Here is an 8,558-nt window from a genome sequence, read left to right on the forward strand (position 1 = left end):
ATGAGTGAGCAGTGGTGCACTGTCGTTTCAGTCAGGCTTGGAGGTGCCTGTTGCAGAGGGACACTGGTGGCTCAGGTGTAAACACAATGTCTCAGAGTTGGGCCTCTCTCTGAGTTTTTTTGTTCTTGGCAGCCTCCCTTCTGCTGGCACTCCAAGCCTGCTCTTGGCTGCCTGCTGGGGCTTTAAGCTATTCCTGCCCAAGGGCCTGAGGGTCCTTGTTATCCCTGAGAGCCTTAAGTGGCCCACAGGTGTCCCTCCACTGCCTGTTGCAGGTGCCAAAAGAGAGGGAGGGTCTATGCCCGTGGCTCCTCCCACCGCCCATGAGCCAGCAGCATCCAGCTGCCATCATGGTAGGGCAGCTCTCAGGGGCAGTCACTCCTCTCTGCAGACCTCTTCCCTCCTGTCCTCTCGGTCCATCTCCTTACTGGCAACAATTTTTCTCACCCTGAAGCAGCTCTCCGGTACCCATGCTCCTGCTCCCAGACCCTCTGTTCAGCTGTGAATCGACGTCTCCATCCAGGAACACTGAGCTGTGGTGCAGACCCTCCATGTGTTTTGCACTCCCTCCTGTCTGCCACAGCTCAGCCGCTTCACCCTCTTTGAGCCATCCTAGATGCCTTCCTACCAGTTATGTCGGGATCCTTGCAGTCCTTTTTGGTGTCTGAGGTCATCTGCTGGTGTTCAGTTGGTTCCCTGTGGGAATTATTGTGTCTTTTGGTGCATTCCCAATGCATCTGTGGAGAGAATGCATTCCACGTCCCTCTACTTTGCCGCCATCTTTTCTCAATGGTTATGTCTTAAAATCAAAATTTGTCTGATATTAATAATGCAACACTAGCTTTCTTTTTTCTTGATATATCATTTATTTAAAAATTATCTCTGTTCTTACCTATCATGTCAATAATGGATCCTTATAATTTAACTTGAAATTCCCTGCCTTTTATCAGTGAGTTTAATCAATTTATATTTATTGTATATCTAGATTTATTTCTATCTTTTTGCTCGTGCTTTCCATTTTCCATTCTGTTTATCAGCTTTTTAATTTTCTCTTTTACTATATATTATCAAAAAATTTCCCCTCTTATTAATCTTTTGAATGTGTGTGTATTTTATTTCCATTCTTTAACATAGATATCTAATAAAGTCTAATTTAAATCAATATCTCTTACTGGCAAATAGAAATTTAGAATGCTTCAACTCCAATTCCCTCCTATTTTCATGTTGTTCTACATTAGTCTCACCTTGTTTTTAAACTTCCCCAAATAATCTCTTTTTTGTTGTTTATACAATCAGTAATTATTTTGACTTACCAGCTTGCTTACTAATTTCTCTGCTTTCTATTGTCTTCTATTTATCAAACCTTCCTTCTGGAATAATTTTTCTTTTTGTGAAGTCCAACTTTTAGTAATTTTTTCAGTGAATGTGATTAGTAAACTCAGTCTTCTTTTGTATGAAAATAATTTTATCATAACTTTCAATGACAACTTTGTTTAATATTTTGAAGATATTTTTCCCTTTTACTCTGGCTTCTATTGTTACTGATGTAGACTATGACTCATTAGTTTTCCTTGTGGATAATATGTCTTTTCTCTCTTGCACCTTATAAAATGTATTTGTCCTTGTCTTTGTTAATCTGCAGTTTCACTATGAAATTCACCTTCCTTGGGATTTCTTGTGTAATTCTAATATAGAGGACTCATATCTTTCTTCAGTTCAGTAAAACAATTATACTCCAATAAAGATCTGAAAAAAAATAAAATAAAAAATAAAGTAAAGAAAAAATTGAAGATAGTATCTTTTTGAATATTGTCTAATCTCCATTTTTTTCTAACAGATGTATATTCAATATTCTCATTCTAATGTCCTCTTTGTTTAATCTCTTTATAGTGCACCCCACCTCTAGCACTCTTTCTGGGTTCTGGATGGTCTATTCCAATCTATCTTCCATTAATTAATTCTGTCTTCAGCAGCTATAATTTACTGTTTAACTGATATTTTCAGATTTTAGTCTAATAACTAAAGTTTTCAATTCAAGAAAGTATATTTTTTCTGCTTTTCCTTTTCTTTTATTATTTCTTTTTATCTTCTGACCTCTATCCATTTTTTAATGTTCTAAAATGAATATTTTAAATACATTTATTTTCTCATTCTCTTTTTTCCAACTGATTGTTTCCTATTCATGTTATTGCTAAGTCTCTCTCAGGACTTGCTTGCATTAATGGTAATTTTACTCTTAAATTTATTTTTATTGGAGGTGGGTTTTGGTGGGGATTCTGTTGTGCTGATTTGTGGAAGTACACCTACAAAGCATTTTCACATTTCCTTCCACCAGGGCCTCAAGTTTTCACTAGGGCTGCACCAGAATTTGCTAATTTCTAAATCTAGGGTTCCTGCATGACAAAGGTAGAGTAAATTTAGACTCTATACCCATTCTTTTATAATAGGAAGATTCTGATTTTTATGGTTGACACTTCTCCCATCCAGGGCTCCAGTGGGTAACTGGTTCCTTGTCAGGACCTCATGTGAGTATATGTAATTTTTCTAATCAATCCCTTTTCCATGAACTGTATACGCGTTCAAATATCTTGGTAATAAACAGGAGACTCCTTTACAGTTGCTCATCTCAAATGGCTTCAGATCTCATAGCCTATCCTCTGTGGACATGAAAAACCCAATACCCATCTTCTAAAATGTGTATCTAGGACCAGCTCTCCCTTGAGCCACTGTGGCTTCAGGCCATTTATTCCTCCTCTTGACTTTGAGATTCTCTTTATTTCTTCTACCTGTGAATTTCCCCTTCTTTTGAGCTTTGCAATATATTTAACTTTTGTTGGCATATTTTATCCAAATTTTCTATGTCTGGAGAATGAAGACATTCTTTCAATTGAATTTCCATTGTCTTCAAAGTAGACTTTGGGCAGCACTCTACCTTGGTGTGTTGCCTATAGGTTTTAAGTATATGCAAAGAAATAGCTGCGGTACTCTTGAAAGTGTGCCCCAGCTACTCAAATCAATGGTTTAACTGCGTTTTCAGTGTGGACGCCCAGTGGACTTTGTTGCCAGTCCCTATTGCAGAATTGATTTGATGTCTTAAAACCTTTTTTCCTTAAGATCATGAGATTCTCAAAGTTTCTGAATTTTTGTATTGAAAGACCATGGGTTTTATCACAGAAAGACCTTTGATAATTATGTCATCAATGCCACCTACTGTGTGACCCTGAAAAATTCAGGTAAGTCCTCTGAACCTTAGTTTCTTCAAATGGTAAATAAGGAAAAAATATCTACTTTGTAGAGTTGTTGTGAAATAGATATATTTATCATATAGGAAGATGTTCCCCTTGATTCAACTTGTATAATTATTTATTGAGTGTATACTTTGAGAAGGCATTATATTTATGATGCTCCAAACTTCTTATATTCTGGACCACCTGTTGATTTTGTCACTGAATTTGAGTTGTTAGACTTAGCAAATGAAAATACAGTACACTAAATTAAATTTAAATTAAATTTGAATTTCTGATAAACAATGAATACTTTTTTAGTATAAGTATGGCCTATGCACTATTTAGCCTATGTAATATTTGGCACACTCTTATGCTAAAAAATTACTTGTTGTTAATCTGAAATTCAAATTTAATTGGGCATCCTGCATTTTATCTGGCAACCCTGGATCCATCTCTTCTAATTTGAGCAATAATGGTCATTTGTGAAAGATCTCTCACACATGTGTTCCAGTTTTGCCAGTGTCCTATTTTAGATGAGAAAGCTAAGCTCAGTTATATTTTCATGTAGAATCTCTGTTCAAGGCATAAAAGATTTTAAATCAAATGGTTCATTCCTACAATTAAATTCCAGACATTATTTTTGTTTCATCTGTCCTTGCTTTGGATTTAATCAGTCATGTTTGCAGTGACATCAGTAGAATATGGGATTTTTCAGACATGCTATAAGTTAGCTGATTTTAAAAGAAAGATGACTGAGGCTTAGCACATGGTAAGTTAAGAAGTGAGTTCTTAGAGAAGAACATTTTCTTTTCTGTGTTTTCTGACTGCTCTGTGGCCTCTCATGGTTAAAGGCTTTAAGTCACAGTTATGTGACTCACTGGCTGGAGAGCTCTGGAAAAATAATTTTCTCTTCCAAGGGTCTGTTTCCCATCAGAACCTCTATGGGTAATCATTCCCACCCACTTCAGGGACTGCTGTACTGTGAAGTAGGACAGCGTTATACATACAATAGATGGTTCTCCAGGACCACAATTAAAACAACAAAGATTTCCAAAACACACAAAGCAGAACTGGGACATGTGCCAGAAGAGGTGAATTGAATTTGTGCCCTCTCAAAGAACCCTGAGGCCGTCCTTCTTGGTCTAGAAATGGGGCTCCTTTGTCAGACTGTTCATTAAGCTCTCCACCCAACTGGTGCCCCTCTCCTATCCTCCATGCCAGGCTCTATCCTCCCTAAGGGGAACTTTTCAATTCCTTCCTTTCTGGTACCTGTACCTTGTCACTAGGAAGCACCACTTCCTTTAAGCCCAAGGCCAGCGGAGTGCTGTTGTGTCCACACAAACAAGGAAAACAAGTATTTCCCTATAGATTTTTCCATTTGTAGCATATGCGTCACCAAGATCCCTGTAGAGTTGTTACCCTTTACCAGAAACAAATTAAATCTCTAGAAAGCGAGCATGAAAAGAGAGAAAACCATTTGCTACTTGCTTACAAAAATAAATAAGTGGGACCTAATGAAACTTCAAAGCTTCTGCACAGCAAAGGAAACTATAAGCAAGACGAAAAAACAACCCTCAGAATGGGAGAAAATATTTGCAAAAGAATCAACAGATTAAAGGATTAATCTCTGAAATATATAAACAGTTCATCCAGCTCAATATCAAAAAAACAAACAACCCAATCCAAAAATGGGCAGAAGACCTAAATAGGCATTTCTCCAAAGAAGACATACGGATGGCCAAAAGGCACATGAAAAGCTGCTCAACATCACTAATTATTAGAGAAATGCAAATCAAAACTACAATGAGGTATCACCCCACACCGGTTAGAATGGTCATCATCAGAAAATCGACAAACAGTAAATGCTGGAGAGGCTGTCGAGAAAAAGGAAGCCTCTTGCACTGTTGGTGGGAATGTAAATTGATACAGCCACTATGGAGAACAGTATGGAGGTTCCTTGCAAAACTGAAAATAGAGTTACCATATGACCCAGCAATCCCACTGCTGGGCACATACCCAGAGAAAACCATAATTCAAAAAGACACATGCACCCCAATGTTCATTGAAGCACTATTTACAATAGCCAGGACATGGAAGCAACCTAAATGTCCATCAACAGATGAATGGATAAAAAAGATATGGTGCGTATATACAATGGAATATTACTCAGCTGTAAAAAACAATGAAACTGGGACATTTGTAGAGACATGGATGAACTTAGAGACTGTCATACAGAGTGAAGTGAGTCAGAAAGAGAAAAACAAATATCGTATTTTTAACATATATATGTGGACTATAGGAAAATGGTACAGATCAACCGGTTTGCAAGGCAGAAATAGAGACCCAGATGTAGAGAACAAACATATGGACACCAAGTGGGGAAAGCAGGGATGGTTGGGGGGGGAATGAATTGGGAGATTGGGATACCAAATTGTACACTCTAAATATATGCAGTTTATTGTATGTTAACTGTATCTCAATAAAAGTTCTTAAAAATATATATATATAAAGAATAATATGCATCTATTACAAAGTTTGATATATGTGGATATTACAAAATTGGAATCACTACTATATATAATTTGTACCATGTGTTTTTAACATTAATATTTTCTCATAAACATCTACCTATGCTATTAAATATTCTTCAGAAAAAATTGGAGCACTACAGGTTCTTCATTTCTGTCTTCATTTACAGTGGCTTCTGACACTTTCACATTTCTCTACCATGGTATTTAAAGTGAATCTCAATAAAATCAAAATTCTTTTAATGGTGAGACTACTCATCATTTTTGTCTTCCATTCTCCTGACATTTTTCTACCCCTCGAGGAAGTTGTCCAAAGTGGGAAAAAGGAACTTGGAACAGATTACTTAGCCATTCTGTGCCTCTTAGTCCCCTGTTCATGGGAAAATAACAGCACGCCCCTGTCAATTAGGTTCTTCTGTTATATGTTTTCACAGCATATTATATTTCCCCTTTTGTCACAGCCATCACTCTTGTAATGAGTAGATTAGTACCCACATTCCCTGTGAACTATACACTCCTTGAGAGAAAAGACTGTGTTTGTGTGCATCTCTTTCATCACTGTATCCTAGCACAATGCCTGACACATAGTACATATTAATTAAATGTAGCTATTTTAAGTGTTATTGTCTAGGGATGACAAACACAGTTGCCTTATTATTGCCATATTTGTGTTCTATAAAATCTCTGCAAGCAATAAATTACTGAATACTGAACTATTGCTCCTAGTGGAAATACAGGGTTAGGTTCCTGCAAGCCTCTGGTCACAACATTTTTGTCAACTGATCAATACGTAACATTGTTTTATATGTGTTTCTGTTTAAAGATGTTTTCTTTAATAATATTGTTGATTAATTAAAATTGAACTTATGGCCAACAGCACTGATCCAACACATATATGTTCTCTGTAAAGCACATCATGATCTTGCACTTAGGAATATTAAATAGCACTTCAGCACTATGTCTGGGGTCATTTTAAGCAGTGAAACCATCAACAAGAAGTACAAAAATGCAAAAAACCTGGCACTAAATAGGCTGCAAAAATTACACTTACTTATAGTATGAGAGCTGAAAAAAGAAGGTGGAGTGTTGCCTTATTTGAATTTGCATGAATGACTCAGTTTTGTTTTTGTTTTTGTTTCTTTTTGCTCTGATGTGTCCATGAATGACCACAAAAGCACCACACGTGGTGAAATAAATTCTAGTGAATAGGTGAATCTGAACATACAGAATTCATCAACAATAAAGATCAACTATACTCAGCAAAATTTTAGTCATGCTTCATTGTCATGCTAAGCCTAAGGCAGAGACTTTGTTAGAGGAACAAAACATTTCATTGTTCGATAACTTATTCATACTGGATGATGTAGTACATCTGCATGATGCAATGTAGTTCAATGTAGTGCTTTAGAGCATAGGCTCTGTAGTCAGCCTGTCTGGTTTCAAATCTCATCTCTGCCATTTACAACTTCAGGCCATTTACTTGACTACTCTGAGCCTTAGTTTTCTTATCTGAAAAATGGGGGTATTAGTAGAACTTACCTAAAAGAGTTGCTGTGAAGATTAGTTAAGAAACCCTTAGAGGATATGATGTATAACACGGTGACTATCGTTGAAAACAATGTATTGTGTAATTGAAATTTGCTAAGAGAAGTGATGCATATATTAATTAACTCAATGAGGGGAATCTTTGTATAATGTATACATATATCAAATCATCATATTGTGTACTATACATACCTTACAATTTTATGTGTCAATTATACCTCAAGAAAGCTAGAAAAAATAAAATATAAAATAATGAAAAAAAAAAACCACCCAGCATATTGACCAGTACATAAAGAGTGCTCAAGAAATATAAACAATAGCAATCTTTACTGACATATCTTGCAAGTTGAAAGGGCATTTCTGGGCTACTTGTGCTGCTTTAAGCTCTACCAAGTCTTTAAGGCCTTGCCACAAAGATTGAAGTCTCAAAAAGATTTTATTTTTTCTAAATTTTGCATTTTTCTTAGGCTGGAAATGCAGATAAGAAATATTTTTCCAAGATTTCTTTATTTCTTTCTCTGCCTGGAGTCAAAATGTTCCAGTCCCCATGGTCTACCATAAACAGAAGCTTCTCAAGTTGCATCTTTTCATTCTTTCCCTACAGACATCTGAGTTGGGCCTAGAAGCAGAAGATTCAGAACTAAAACTGCATAGCAAAGTCCTCCTCCTAAGATACCTCAAACCTGAATGATCTAGCATGCTCCTACTCTAGGCAATCCTTGTTTTCCTGGGCTGTGTGAGGACATGAAAACTAGGCCCAGGGCTAAGAACATGGAAGTGAATAAAGTGATGGTTTAACCAAGCATCACAGCAGCACAGAATTTTGCCTCTTGAGGAATCCTTAGACATAATCTAGCTTAATTTTCTCAGTATGCCAGACAGATCATACTGATCATAAGGCCCTATATATATTTTTCAACCAGGTATTCTTGGCTGGATTCCACTGAGACTGATATCTGGAATTAAATGAGCCACAACTGGGTAAGTCCAATATTTGCACTATAATATTTTCCAGCATAAACAGAAACAAAACACTAAACAATAGACACCAAGATGGTAAAGGAAATAGGAGAGAGAATTGTTTTTAATGTCTGAAGAGCAAACTGAATTCTCCTTATGCTAAGAGATGATACACTAGGAGGAGAGCCCTTTTAGATACATTGGATCTATTTGAAAGTCCTTTCCTCATCTGTTTATGCTTCAGTTGGCCTTTTTATAGAATAAGGATACATTTTGAATTATCAAATACCTTTCCAGGTTG

The sequence above is a fragment of the Hippopotamus amphibius genome, chromosome 3, assembly GCF_030028045.1.
Source record: "Hippopotamus amphibius kiboko isolate mHipAmp2 chromosome 3, mHipAmp2.hap2, whole genome shotgun sequence".
NCBI classification, from domain to species: Eukaryota; Metazoa; Chordata; class Mammalia; order Artiodactyla; family Hippopotamidae; genus Hippopotamus; species Hippopotamus amphibius.